The following is a 12,480-nucleotide window of genomic DNA, read 5'->3' on the forward strand; positions in this document are numbered from 1 at the left end:
GAATTAATTTGGAATTAATTAAGTGATCAAAAGGAGACTAATTAAATATATGGGTTGATTGTGTAAATCATTCATTCTTATATATGTGGGCTTGTGATCCAAGATTCCTTATGTTGGACTAAGTCCATGGGGTGACCCATGGATACTCCATGGAGGTTAAAATCCATGGAGCATAAGGAATGGGTAAAGTTATGAGTTACATGGTGTAACCCTAATAGCCACCATATAAAAGAATCCCATGGCTCAAGAAATCGGGCACTAATGTGTGAGAGTGAGGGCTAGACGATTTCAAGAAGTGTTCAAGTTTCTCTCAAGTTATTCCAAGTGTATTTGGTGTTGTGTGAACCATTTGAGGTGTCACACTTGGGCCACTAGGCACTGAAGCTTCATGAAGACATTCTACATCAAAGAGGTATGTATTCTATCTTGTTATATTTATTATTTTGTATGCTAGATTAGGATAATACCTTGGATGTTCATAATTGTATGTATAATAGAGAAAACATAGATCCAAGGTATTTAGGGTTGAATGTACACTTAGGAGTGTTAGAATGCTCATAAATCAACAGTGGTATCAGAGCCTAGGCTTGTTTTCTTGTTATACTTGCAAAAGTAGCTGAAAAATCGAGTTGGATGCATATATTCGATTGTTTTGGCTGGAATTGGACTAGGAACATTACCCTAAGATGTTTTTGGACTTATAAACTTGTTTTTGATGTGTTAATGTTCATGCTAATCCAATTTCTAAGATAATTGTCATAATTTCAAGATTTGTATTAGTTTGTATGTTCATGCTAATTTCTTGAAGATTGATGATTTGAATTATCTTGTTCTTATGAGGTTCTTAGATTAATAGAAAAGTTGTGTGAAATAGTTGTTTTCAATCCATTTTAATCTAAGAGTTGATTCCAAAGTGTGTTTTTGTTACTTGTCCTCAAGTTATATGAAAAGTCACATTTAAGAATCATAAAACTCATAAAAGTTGGCAAATGTTACAAAATGAAGAGTCTAGTTCTAATTAAATGGTTTTATGACTCCATAACTTGTCCTCAAGTTATGGAGGTTCAAGAGTCTCTTCATTAAATTAAAAAAAAAAGTGTAACCTTAATTAGTTCCATAAGTTACAATAAAAAAAAGTTATTTTTTTTATTAATTAGTTTAAAGTCTTCCATAACTTGTCCTCAAGTTATGGAACTTGAAGAGTTTTTTTTTTTTTAATTAAAACTACTTTAAACTCATAAGTTATGGAATTAATTAGTTTTGAATAGTTTCAAAACTTGCCCTCAAGTTTTGGAATTTGAAAAGTTTTTACTTATGAATACTTTAATTCCAAGTTAGCCCTTAGAATTTTAAAAGTTAAAATTCAACCCTTATACTTTATAATATTATAAGTTAATAATATTTATATATATGTATAAGAGTAAAGTCAGTCTTACCGTTAGTAGGCCTCATTCACGAAGTCGGTCTATAAGGGGGGTATAAGGTTACTGCCTATAAAATGGCAGTTTAATGGGTGTCCACTCTCACCCACCGCTTCCTTGACTGGTGGAGGGTCGTTAGCCGAACGGGTAGGACAAGGACTATAATTCTCCTTTCATTAAAAGTATTAATGATAAATACTAAGTAACTAAACTCTTATTAATACCCAATCTTAGTTACTTAGGAAAATGTGAATTTGGTGCTAACCCATGAAATTACACTTTGCACTTTGCTTAAGTCGTTAGTGGAGCGTGTGTGGTTAACCGGCACACTGATTAAGGGGTAAATATTAAGGGTACCAAGTATATTTGCATGGTTATTCACACCTTGTTTTGTGATCCTCGGCATCCCAGTCACAAAACCTGAAGGGCACACTCGAGATTGAAACATGCCTTTGAACAGTTCAATGAATCTCAAAGATCTAGGACTTTCAAATCCAATTAAAACCTAATAAATTATTTCGTTTTTCATGGTGGAAATTGGTGAATCGTCATTCACCTACCTTCAAATATTTTATAGCTTGGATTACGGCATCCCTCTTCTAAGTTATAAAATAGTTTGTTGGGTCCTAGCCTTAATATTTCATATTGGGTGTCATATTAAGGACTTTAAATCAACTATCTTGAATATCTCCCAAAAAGATGTCTGGTCTAGACATTTATGATCTTCCCAAATCTCTTGAAACAAGCTTTCCTAAATGAAGATGATGTCCCATGGATATCATACTTATTTCACCTCCTCCAATTATTCTCCCTAACCCACAAGTTCCTAAAAAGTTTAAGGTCACTCAAGCCCTATTGGCAAGGCAAGTTCTAGGTGTGATCACATCTTGGAGATGTAGTCACATATTGACAAGCCGGGAGAGTTGGGTGTCAAAGTCTTGAGAAAGTTGGTGGCTCAACTACTTTTTAAGTCACATAGTGAGTTCTTTTGGGAATCCTATGAAACAGACTAAGACAAGACCCTTAATGATCTTATCTATTTGCTAAGATCAACTTCCTAAAACGCTATGGACATTGACAATGATGACATTGGATATCCAGTAAAGCTCTCTCTTCCCAATGGAAAGGGATCGGCCATAGTCAACTCGGTTGACCCAATGGTAAAGAGAGAGGTGAAGTCTGAGATAGTCCCATTATCAAGGGTCCATAGGTAACTATTGCCAAAGGAAGGGGCATTGGAATAGATAACAACAAGGTTTTCATATGGATTGTAAGGATAAGTTTTTCCGCAAAGTTTTAAAATAAAAGAAAAAGGTTTTGATTTTATTTATTTTAAGTATCCTTACAATGGCATTTGTGAAAAGTTGTTGCTTATAAGATTCCATTGATGGCAATATTGGAAAAATGGATTTGATTCTTTCGGTTGTGGTAGTGTCTAATATTACCAAATAAGGAAAGATTCTCATCACCCAAGGTTCAATTGGACCGAAACTTGGAATCATGCAAGTTGTATAGTATGATGAATGAGAACTTTCAGCTTGGAAAATTAAGACTAATTCCTTATGTGAATAAGGAAAGGACTAAGGGATCGAGTACACATTCTTGTGCACTGGTCAAGTCTACCACAAAAGATCAAGAAGACTATTCGTCATGATTTACTTAAGTTCAGTAAATATGGTTATACTTATAAGTTTAAGTATAAGTCTGTAGCATTGGAGAAGTTTCAATGTGAGACAAAACGAATAAGAAGAATCAAAGTATGGCAGAAAGATAAAAGTTTCTCAAATCTGAAAAGATGGGAGAGTACTTTAGTATCATGTTTATGATCATCTTAATGATTAAGATACCATATCACAATTGGCCCTCTAAAGTCATCTTAGTGCATTATGACTAAGAAGAGGAGTCATGAATTGTTGAAATGGTTAAATCAAAAAGATGAGTCATACTTCATTCCAAAACAATTCTTAGAGTCATACTCCAAGATTGTAACTTGAGTGACATATCTTAAAGAGGGTTTGTTAACACTAGTCAAATGTAAGAGTAAAAGGTTATCTACTCTTGTACATTTGAAATTGGTAAGTTGTGATGTTTTGGATAAAACAGAGACCAACTTAGGCCAATTGTGTAAAGTGTTAGTCTTGATAAAGAATCCGCACTATCTCTTGAATATTTGACCAAGGGAGTCTTATATGTCAAGAGGACAGTGGGAGTCTTAAAGCTCTTGAAAGTTTCAAGACTTAATCAAGAATAAAACCTAAAGTCCTTCACTAGCACACGACTTGAGGTTTATAACCTATCGTGTTGAAATTTTTGTGCCTATTCAAGTTGGCTTTGCATAGGAGTTCTGAGAGTTCTCAATTGGTTGCACAACTACTTGGAAGCAATGGCAGGCACCTGAGCTGCCAAATGGCAAGAATTTAAGATTGCACAAGTTTAATCAATATGAGTTTGGATTTGTCACTAACCTTGTCTTGTGATTATGGTTTTGACAAATTCACATGGATAAGAACACATACACTATTAAATCTAAGTGTCATAAGGTTTCTCTCCGATTCATGAAAATGATGGTGAGGAAACACTTTCACTAAGTAGATTTTAGCTAGATAGCAATTGTGATATTTGCATTCTCAAAGTCGTTAGCTAGATAGCAAGTGGGAGACTGTTGGATTAATGTCTAAGTCCATAACTATAATTGGTAAGACTTGACCCGACCCGGCATGGTCCATTTGGGTTGCATGGCATCATGCATTTGGATAGACTATAATGAGAGAAATAACACTTAAGGTTGGTTAATATATTATAAGTTCTAATATATTAATAAGGTTATTTAATTAGTATTGATCAAGAATTAATTTGGAATTAATTAAGTGATCAAAAGGAGACTAATTAAATATATGGGTTGATTGTGTAAATCATTCATTCTTATATATGTGGGCTTGTGATCCAAGATTCCTTATGTTGGACTAAGTCCATGGGGTGACCCATGGATACTCCATGGAGGTTAAAATCCATGGAGCATAAGGAATGGGTAAAGTTATGAGTTACATGGTGTAACCCTAATAGCCACCATATAAAAGAATCCCATGGCTCAAGAAATCGGGCACTAATGTGTGAGAGTGAGGGCTAGACAATTTCAAGGAGTGTTCAAGTTTCTCTCAAGTTATTCCAAGTGTATTTGGTGTTGTGTGAACCATTTGAGGTGTCACACTTGGGCCACTAGGCACTCAAGCTTCATGAAGACATTCTACATCAAAGAGGTATGTATTCTATCTTGTTATATTTATTATTTTGTATGCTAGATTAGGATAATACCTTGGATGTTCATAATTGTATGTATAATAGAGAAAACATAGATCCAAGGTATTTAGGGTTGCATGTACACTTAGGAGTGTTAGAATGCTCATAAACCAACAGGGACATCGGCTAGTACGGAAGGCGTTGGCGACGTCAGCCAACCACCTGCTGCTAGCAATGGGGTCCCTAGCCCCATGATAGTATGGAGCCCCACAAGCTCGGAACTCCCTGAATGTCATCGTGCGCGCCCCTATCATGGTCGCCATCAGAATGCACCCAACCTCTCATCAAGAATCTCCAAAATGCCCTCCTTGACCGTACCGAAGATCACAGGAGTCTGGTAAATGATACTGCGCATGACCTCAGATGAAATGGACTTCCTCATCTCATCATCGAGCTGCCCGACTCCAGAGCCCGAGCCTGATCCCTCGTCGGTGCCAGAACTGCCAACTGGTCTAGTGCGTAGCGTCTCCATGTTGGAAATACACCATAACAAACATCAGAATACTCATCATAATTCGAGGGATCACACACACTACAAGTTCCCTAGTTTCATCTCAACTCTCCTTGACTTGAGTACAGATCCTCTGCTTTCAGTAGTACGGGCCCATACTTCCTTCCACATCTATCCGTACTTTCCTCAAGAATTGCCACAACTCCACCAAGTCCCTTCTACTACTACTGCTCTTTGTGCTAGTCTCATCCTAGGCTTGCCCTAGGGTAATCTCCAACCCACTCTCCGCCATCAGCTGCATAAGAAGTCCCTGGTACCTTTACCTAACTAGATCGCGAATACCATTACATATTACTAAGACCAGATAATTCTTCGAATGAGAGGTCTCTCCCTACAACGGTTGGACTCAAACAAGAGCTGCAAAATAAGCCTAAACCTAACCTTCTAAAATTGTTTAGTCCTTATAATATGTAACTTAGCATATTCGTTTACTAGTTAGTTAAAGATAGATAGAACTCATAAAAGCACGAAGCAAGCAACATTCGAGCATTGACTAATCAAAACCAAGCATATCCTAATCAGACCATCATATCACTGACTAATCAATACTAGCATGCAGTTTAATAAGCTCATACAGTAGGCATACAAGGCATCCTTCCTAGATCCTTAGCCCTAATCTAGCATGCAATTCTCATACACATATAGCAGGAATACAAGGCATCCTTCCTAGATCCTTAGCCCTAATCTAGCATGTTGTTCTCATAATCATATCATATCATAACAAACATATATGGGTAATTTGGGAGAACTTAGTTGAGCTCGGCTGATTGCATGCACCACACCCTTTTCTCTTTTTGGAAATCCTTTTTATAAAAATGATTTTCTTTTGAAATTTTTCATACCAAGTCCCCAGTTTGAGTTCAGACATACCCGAGAGTATGCCCGAATCCCTCAAACCAAGGCTCTGATACCAACTTGAAACATTCCAAAAATCATGACCAAAAATTTTCGTTTTAAATTATTAAATAAAACCATAGTTATCAAAACACTTCATCGAAACATAAGTCAAGCTATCTCAAAAACATCATTTTAGAGTTTCTAAAACAAAACATCGGGGTAATCATCCCATGCTAAACATAATGGTATGTGCACTGCAGTCATCCCGAGCTCTTCCCTTTGCTACCAGAAGTACCTGAAACCAAAACTGAAAACTGTAAGCACGAAGCTTAGTGAGTTTCCCCAAACTACCACATACCATACACATAATCACATAATCACATATCAGGGGCCCCGCCCGCTTCATCGGGCCCCGCCCCGCATCGGACAGAGTCCGGCATCGGGCCCCGCCCGGCATCGAGCAAAGCTCGGTATACATATAAACATATCAACAAATACACACAAAATAATCACATAACATAAACATATAAACATTCCTCGGGCCCCGCCCGACATCTGACCAAAATCCGGAAGCATACAAACATTCCTCGGGCATTGCCCGACATCAGACCGTAATCCGGTAACATACAATACATGCACATGCAAGAATCACGAAAACATCAAGCATACAAACATTCCTCGGGCACCGCCCGACATCGGATCGAAATCCGGAAACATATAAACCTACATCGGGCACTGCCCGACATCGGACCTTAGTCCGGTACATACTAACATACATATACGGGTCGACATTGGTGCCTTCGACCCGTTCATACAGGAGGAAAACTCACCTCAAATGTCGAATGATAGCTGGAACGTCTCTGTCCAGAAATCAGCTCTACACACTACTTGAATCAAAACAACCCATTAGATACCATTTATACTCATACCCCTTTATGGGTCAACTATGGTCAAAGTCAAAGTCAAGGTCAAGTCAAAGTCAACGCTCCGAGTTGACTCAACTCGTCGAGTTTACCCTTCAACTTGTCGAGTTCCCATGAATCACAGAAATGTGAATTCGCGATCAAACTCGTCGAGTTTTCCTTCAACTTGCCGAGTTCTTCCCTTTAACAGAATCAAGACAGTTCGACCCAACTCGTCGAGTTCCTCTATGAACTCGTCGAGTTCTTCAATCAGTTAGCCCTTCTTAATGCATTAAGTCACCATTCTTCAAACCAGGGATCTATCTTCTGGATATAAGATTGAAATACGTCTAGAAGGGTAAAGTTCCCTACTTTACCTGTTAAGAACCTCTCCCCAAGGCAAAAACTCAAACCCTAACTCAAAATGATATAGATCCGAAATCAAAAGCCAACAAAACTTCAAGATAGGCCATAAGGTCATAGATCTGGACTCTAGGGACCAAATAATCACGTAAAGTCTTAAACTTTATCCACATGCATGGCCATAAAAGCTTCAAAAGACCAAAATGATGGTCTAGAGGTTGCATGGGGCTTCCATGGCCATAAAGTTGGCACCTTTATGCCATGAAAACCCTTCAAGACCCTAGAACTGAAATGTTCTTCACTTGGGACGTCCAAGTCCCAAGAATCATGTCATTTGAACCAAAACAAGCAAAAGAACCCCAAAAAGGAGATCTAATTAACTACAAAGCAAGGTTCAAGCTTTATACCAGAAAAGTGACGTGGATGAGGCAAGGATTATGGATCTATATGCTCCTTCTTGTGTCTCTAAGCTCGTCCTTATTCCAATAGCTTCAAGCATACACCAAAACACTCAAAAATAGCTCACAGAAACTCAAATGGCTTTAGGGTTTTCGAGATTTAGGGTTTGGGACTTGGAGGCTGGAAATGAGGCAAACATGAAAGGTTTAAGATGTTTACATAGGGTACAAACCCCGGGAATTAGGGTTTCACCTCTGCCAGCCTACTCGTCGAGTTGAGGCCTCCCAACTCGTCGAGTAGGTTCCTTAACCCGCGTCCCAAATCATCTCTACTCGACGAGTCTGGGTCTCCCAACTCGTCGAGTTTCTCTACAAAAGTGAATAAATTATAATTTTAAATACATACCAGGAACCAGGCGTTATAATTCTCTCATACTTGTCTCAGACTTCGTCCTCGAAGTCTTCCGTGTCGAATAATTCTGGATAATGCTCTCTCATATCCTCCTCTGGCTCCCAACGCACTAAACATATTGAGATCGATCTTCATTTTGTTTGTGACAAGGTTGCTACAAGTCAAGTGTGTGTTCTTCATGTTCCTTCATAATCTCAATATGCTTATATTTTTGCGAAGAGTCTACCTTCGGTATTATTATTGGATTTTCGGTCCAGTTTGAATGTTCGTTCTTCTACTCCCGTTCCAACTGCGTGGGGGGGGGGGGGTGTTAGCGGTCTTCTGAGAGGAGGGAGTCATTCCCTCCCAACCCACTACCACATCAGTTTTTTTCTTTTTTTTTTCTTCATCTTTTCCAACTCACAAAACATGGAAACCTTATCTTTTTCAACCCACTCAAGTAAACAAATACAAAAAAAACTAAGGTACAAGTCTTAATTAGCAATAGAGCTACCGCTGGTACCTCCAAGATACCACTCCCTCTTCAGTAGGTTTGGAGGGTTGGAAGTGGTGGTTGTTTAATTGGTTTCACTAACCCGCTTCATCATCTATCTCTACTTTCTCTCTCTCCTTTTCTCTTATACCAAGTGTTTTAAGACTTGTATCTTAGTTGTTTTGTATCTTAGTTGTTTTGTATCTTTTTTAATTTAGTGGGTTGAGTGGGTTGAAAATGATAAGATTTTCATGTGTTGTTGGTTGAGAAAGATGATGAAAAAAGAGAGAAAAAAACTGATGTGGAAGTGAGTTGAGTGAGTTGGGAGGGAATGACTCCCTCCTCTCTAATTGTATTTACACTTATTGTATAGCCCGACATATGGCCATCGACCCATCTTGTAATATATATATATATATATATATATATATATATATATATATATATATATATATATATATATATATATATATATATATGTGTGTTTAATGAAAGGCATGAGCGTTGCATGGGAAAATATCCAACTTATAGTGATAACCATAAGTCTAGATGGTCTCCACAGTATGTTGGGGACCTAGACAGGTTGACACAATGTCGAGAGAAAACAAGATATGAACAAGAGTACACAAGATATCCAGATAAAGTACACAAAGTAACTAGTATACTCAAGACAACCAGGATTTCCCACAACCAAACTACGAAATAGAGTAGAAGGTAACAAGAAAACCTCATATAGGTATAATAGTCACTTTTGAAGTGCAGAACTAGATAATCACCTCTCCTAGGGTTCTGTAACACCGGGTTCATGGTATGATTTTATTTAAGTTTCTATTTTAATTTTGCCATGAACTCGGCGAGTCTGCGTCCCGACTCGCCGAGTAGCAGCAGGGTGGACACGGGGTTTGAGCGGTGAACTCGGCGAGTCGATGCATGGACTCGGCAAGTCCACCTGTCTGGATGAAGCTCTATTTTCAGACATTTCACCCCATGTTACCCATTCAAAAACACCCATTTCGTCCCATTCTCTTCCAAAAGAACTGTAGAGCGAAACCCTAGCCCATTTTGATCCTTGTGAGTGATTTTGGCTTGGTGAAGGAAGCTTGAAGCTTAGGAGAAGAAGGAGGAAGTTGGAGGGTGCAAGGAAGTGTGGTAGATCCGAAATCTACCCTGGGAGAAGCTCCTAACCAGGTAAGAAAGCTCCTTCTTAATCTTTAGTATAATAGATTCCCTTTTTGTCCCTTATATGTGGATTTCAAGACCTTAAACCTCCCAAACTCCGTGTGTTTATACCCTAGGAGCTTAGATTTATGGGTTGGAACCATTGCATGTCTTAGTTTTGGCCAGAATGGGTGAAGAGTCGAAGGGTACTCGGCGAGTGCCAAAGTGCACTCGGCGAGTTCCATGAAGATGGCCTTAGACTCGGCGAGTTGGATAAACAACTCGGCGAGTCGTTCTTCAAACTCGGCGAGTCCCTTGAATATAGCCTTGAACTCGACGAGTTGTTCTTCCAACTCGGCGAGTCATATGATCAGTCACTAGGATAAGAAGGGTTTAAGTGTAGGAGGTCCAACCCTCCGTAGTCGCACGTGGAATTAGCAATTTAACGTGTAGCTATAGTCCCAGAATCTCCAAATCTCCAAGGTTGATGTTCTGATGGAAGATTGGAGCGATTTGCAAGATCTGTTCGTCGGACTCGGCGAGTCACCTCCTTGGACTCGGCGAGTCCAGTCGCGGGTTTGTTAGTTGTCCCCGTCTAGCGAGTCAGGCTGACTCAGTGAGTGGGAACAGGGACCCGACGAGTCAGAGTCGGGCTAGACATAGAAGGACTCGGCGAGTCGTCATATGGACTCGGCGAGTCCAGTCAATCAGAAGGTTGACTTTGACCAAGGAGTTGACTTTGACCGGTCATTTGACCTTAGGGGTATTTATGAGTACCTAATCCATGTTTACGGATTTATAGCCGGAGGGATTACCGGTGCGGCAGCCAGGCGTAGTCTGAGCAGGTTTTCGGCAGCTACTCTCGAGGTGAGTTTCCTTCCTGTAGGGACGGGTCTAAGGCACCAAGGCCGGCCCGTATAGACGATTTGTTAGTATCGGAGTGTGGGCGGAGCCCGTATCTCATAGCTGAGTTTAATTGCGATATATGCCAGTATGATAGAATTGCTTATACTTGTTGTCTGTGTGATACTTGTATGTTATGGTTTAGTGGCAGAGTGTGGGCGAGGCCCGTATCTCTCAGAAAGTAGAGTGTGGGCGAGGCCCGTATCTCCTAGCTAGTAGGGTGTGGGCGAGGCCCGTATCTCTATGGGTGTGGGCGAGGCCCGTATCTCTTAGTTGTTCATTATATGATTGCATGGTATGTGGCATTATGGGGGAACTCACTAAGCTTCGTGCTTATGTTTTATAGTTTTGTTTTCAGGTACCTCTTCAGCTAGGGGACAGGAGCCGGCGCGGTAGCGGCATATCACACACTCTCATGTTTTCCGCACTATGGATTTTCTGGGATGTACTCTGAATATTTTACTATGATGTTACCGGTTCTCAGACATAAATTAATATTATGAATGTTTTGTAACGATGTTTTTATGAATTAACCTAATTTAAAAATGAAATTTTTAGCTGGTATTTTTGGGATGTTACAAGTTGGTATCAGAGCCCTGGTTTGAGGGATTCGGACACACCTTCGGGGGTGTCTGGACTCAAATCGAGGGATTAAAAGATTTTTATAAAGAAATGATTTTCTAAAGACTAAGTAAAAGGGATTTCTAAAAAGAAAAAGGTGTGTGATGTGCGCGACCGGCCGAGCTCAAGTAAGTTTTCCCCAAAGTGCCCATACAAGTTTACGTTATGATTATCAGTTCAGTTTCAGTAGAACAGCATGCTAGAATAGGACTAAGGATCTAGGAATGATGCCTTATGTGCCTGCTTTATGTGTTTCGGCTTTTTGAGAATTGCATGCTAGTACAGATCAGTCAGTATGATAGCCAGAGTAGTATATACTTGATTATGTGTACTCAATGCCCGAATGCTGCTTGCTTTGTGCTATTAGGAGTTCTAGTCGTCTTTCACTAACTAGTGAACGAATATGCTAAGTTACATATTGCAAGGATTAAATAATTTCAGAAGGTTGGGTCTAGCCCTATTTCGCAGCTCTTGTTTGAGTCCAACCGTTGTAGGGTAGGACCTCTCATTCGAATAATTATCTAGTCTGAGTAATATGTAATAGTATTCGCAAGCTAGTTAGGGAAAGAAAGCAGGGACTTCTTGTGCAGCTGATGGCAGAGAGTGGGATGGCGATTACTTAGGGTAAGCCTAGGGCGAGAGTAGCACGAGAACCGCAGTATTAGTAGAAAGGACTTGGTTGAGTTAAGGCAATTCTTGAGGAAAGTACGGATAGACGTGGAAGGTAGTATGGGCCCGTACTACTGAAAGCGGAGGATCCGTACTCGATTCAAAAAGGGCCGAGGCGAGACCGGGGACTAGTGGTATGTATGTGAACCTCGTTAGTGGAATATCGTTTGATGGTGGTTATGCTATGTTTTTCAGTATGGTGACCACACGACAGGGAGCGGGAGGCTCAGGATCGGGATCGGGTTCGGGTTCAGGGTCCGAACCAGTTGATGAGGGTCTAGGCGAGTTCATTGCGTCAGAGATTACCAGGGGCATCCTTGAGTCGACTCCCATCATTTTCGGGTCGATCAAGGAGGGTATTGTAGAGTTGATGGAGGATCGTCTCAGGGCGTTCAGGAGTGATATGGCGGCTAGCCAGTCAGGACCACGCACACTGTCCTTTAAGGACTTCAGGGGCAGTGGTGCATCAGATTTCCATGGGGCGAAGGACCCCATTGCTGCCAGACGATGGATTGC

Source organism: Lactuca virosa, chromosome 7 (genome assembly GCF_052849685.1).
Source record: "Lactuca virosa cultivar CGN04683 chromosome 7, Lactuca_virosa_CGN04683_v6, whole genome shotgun sequence".
Taxonomy (NCBI): Eukaryota; Viridiplantae; Streptophyta; class Magnoliopsida; order Asterales; family Asteraceae; genus Lactuca; species Lactuca virosa.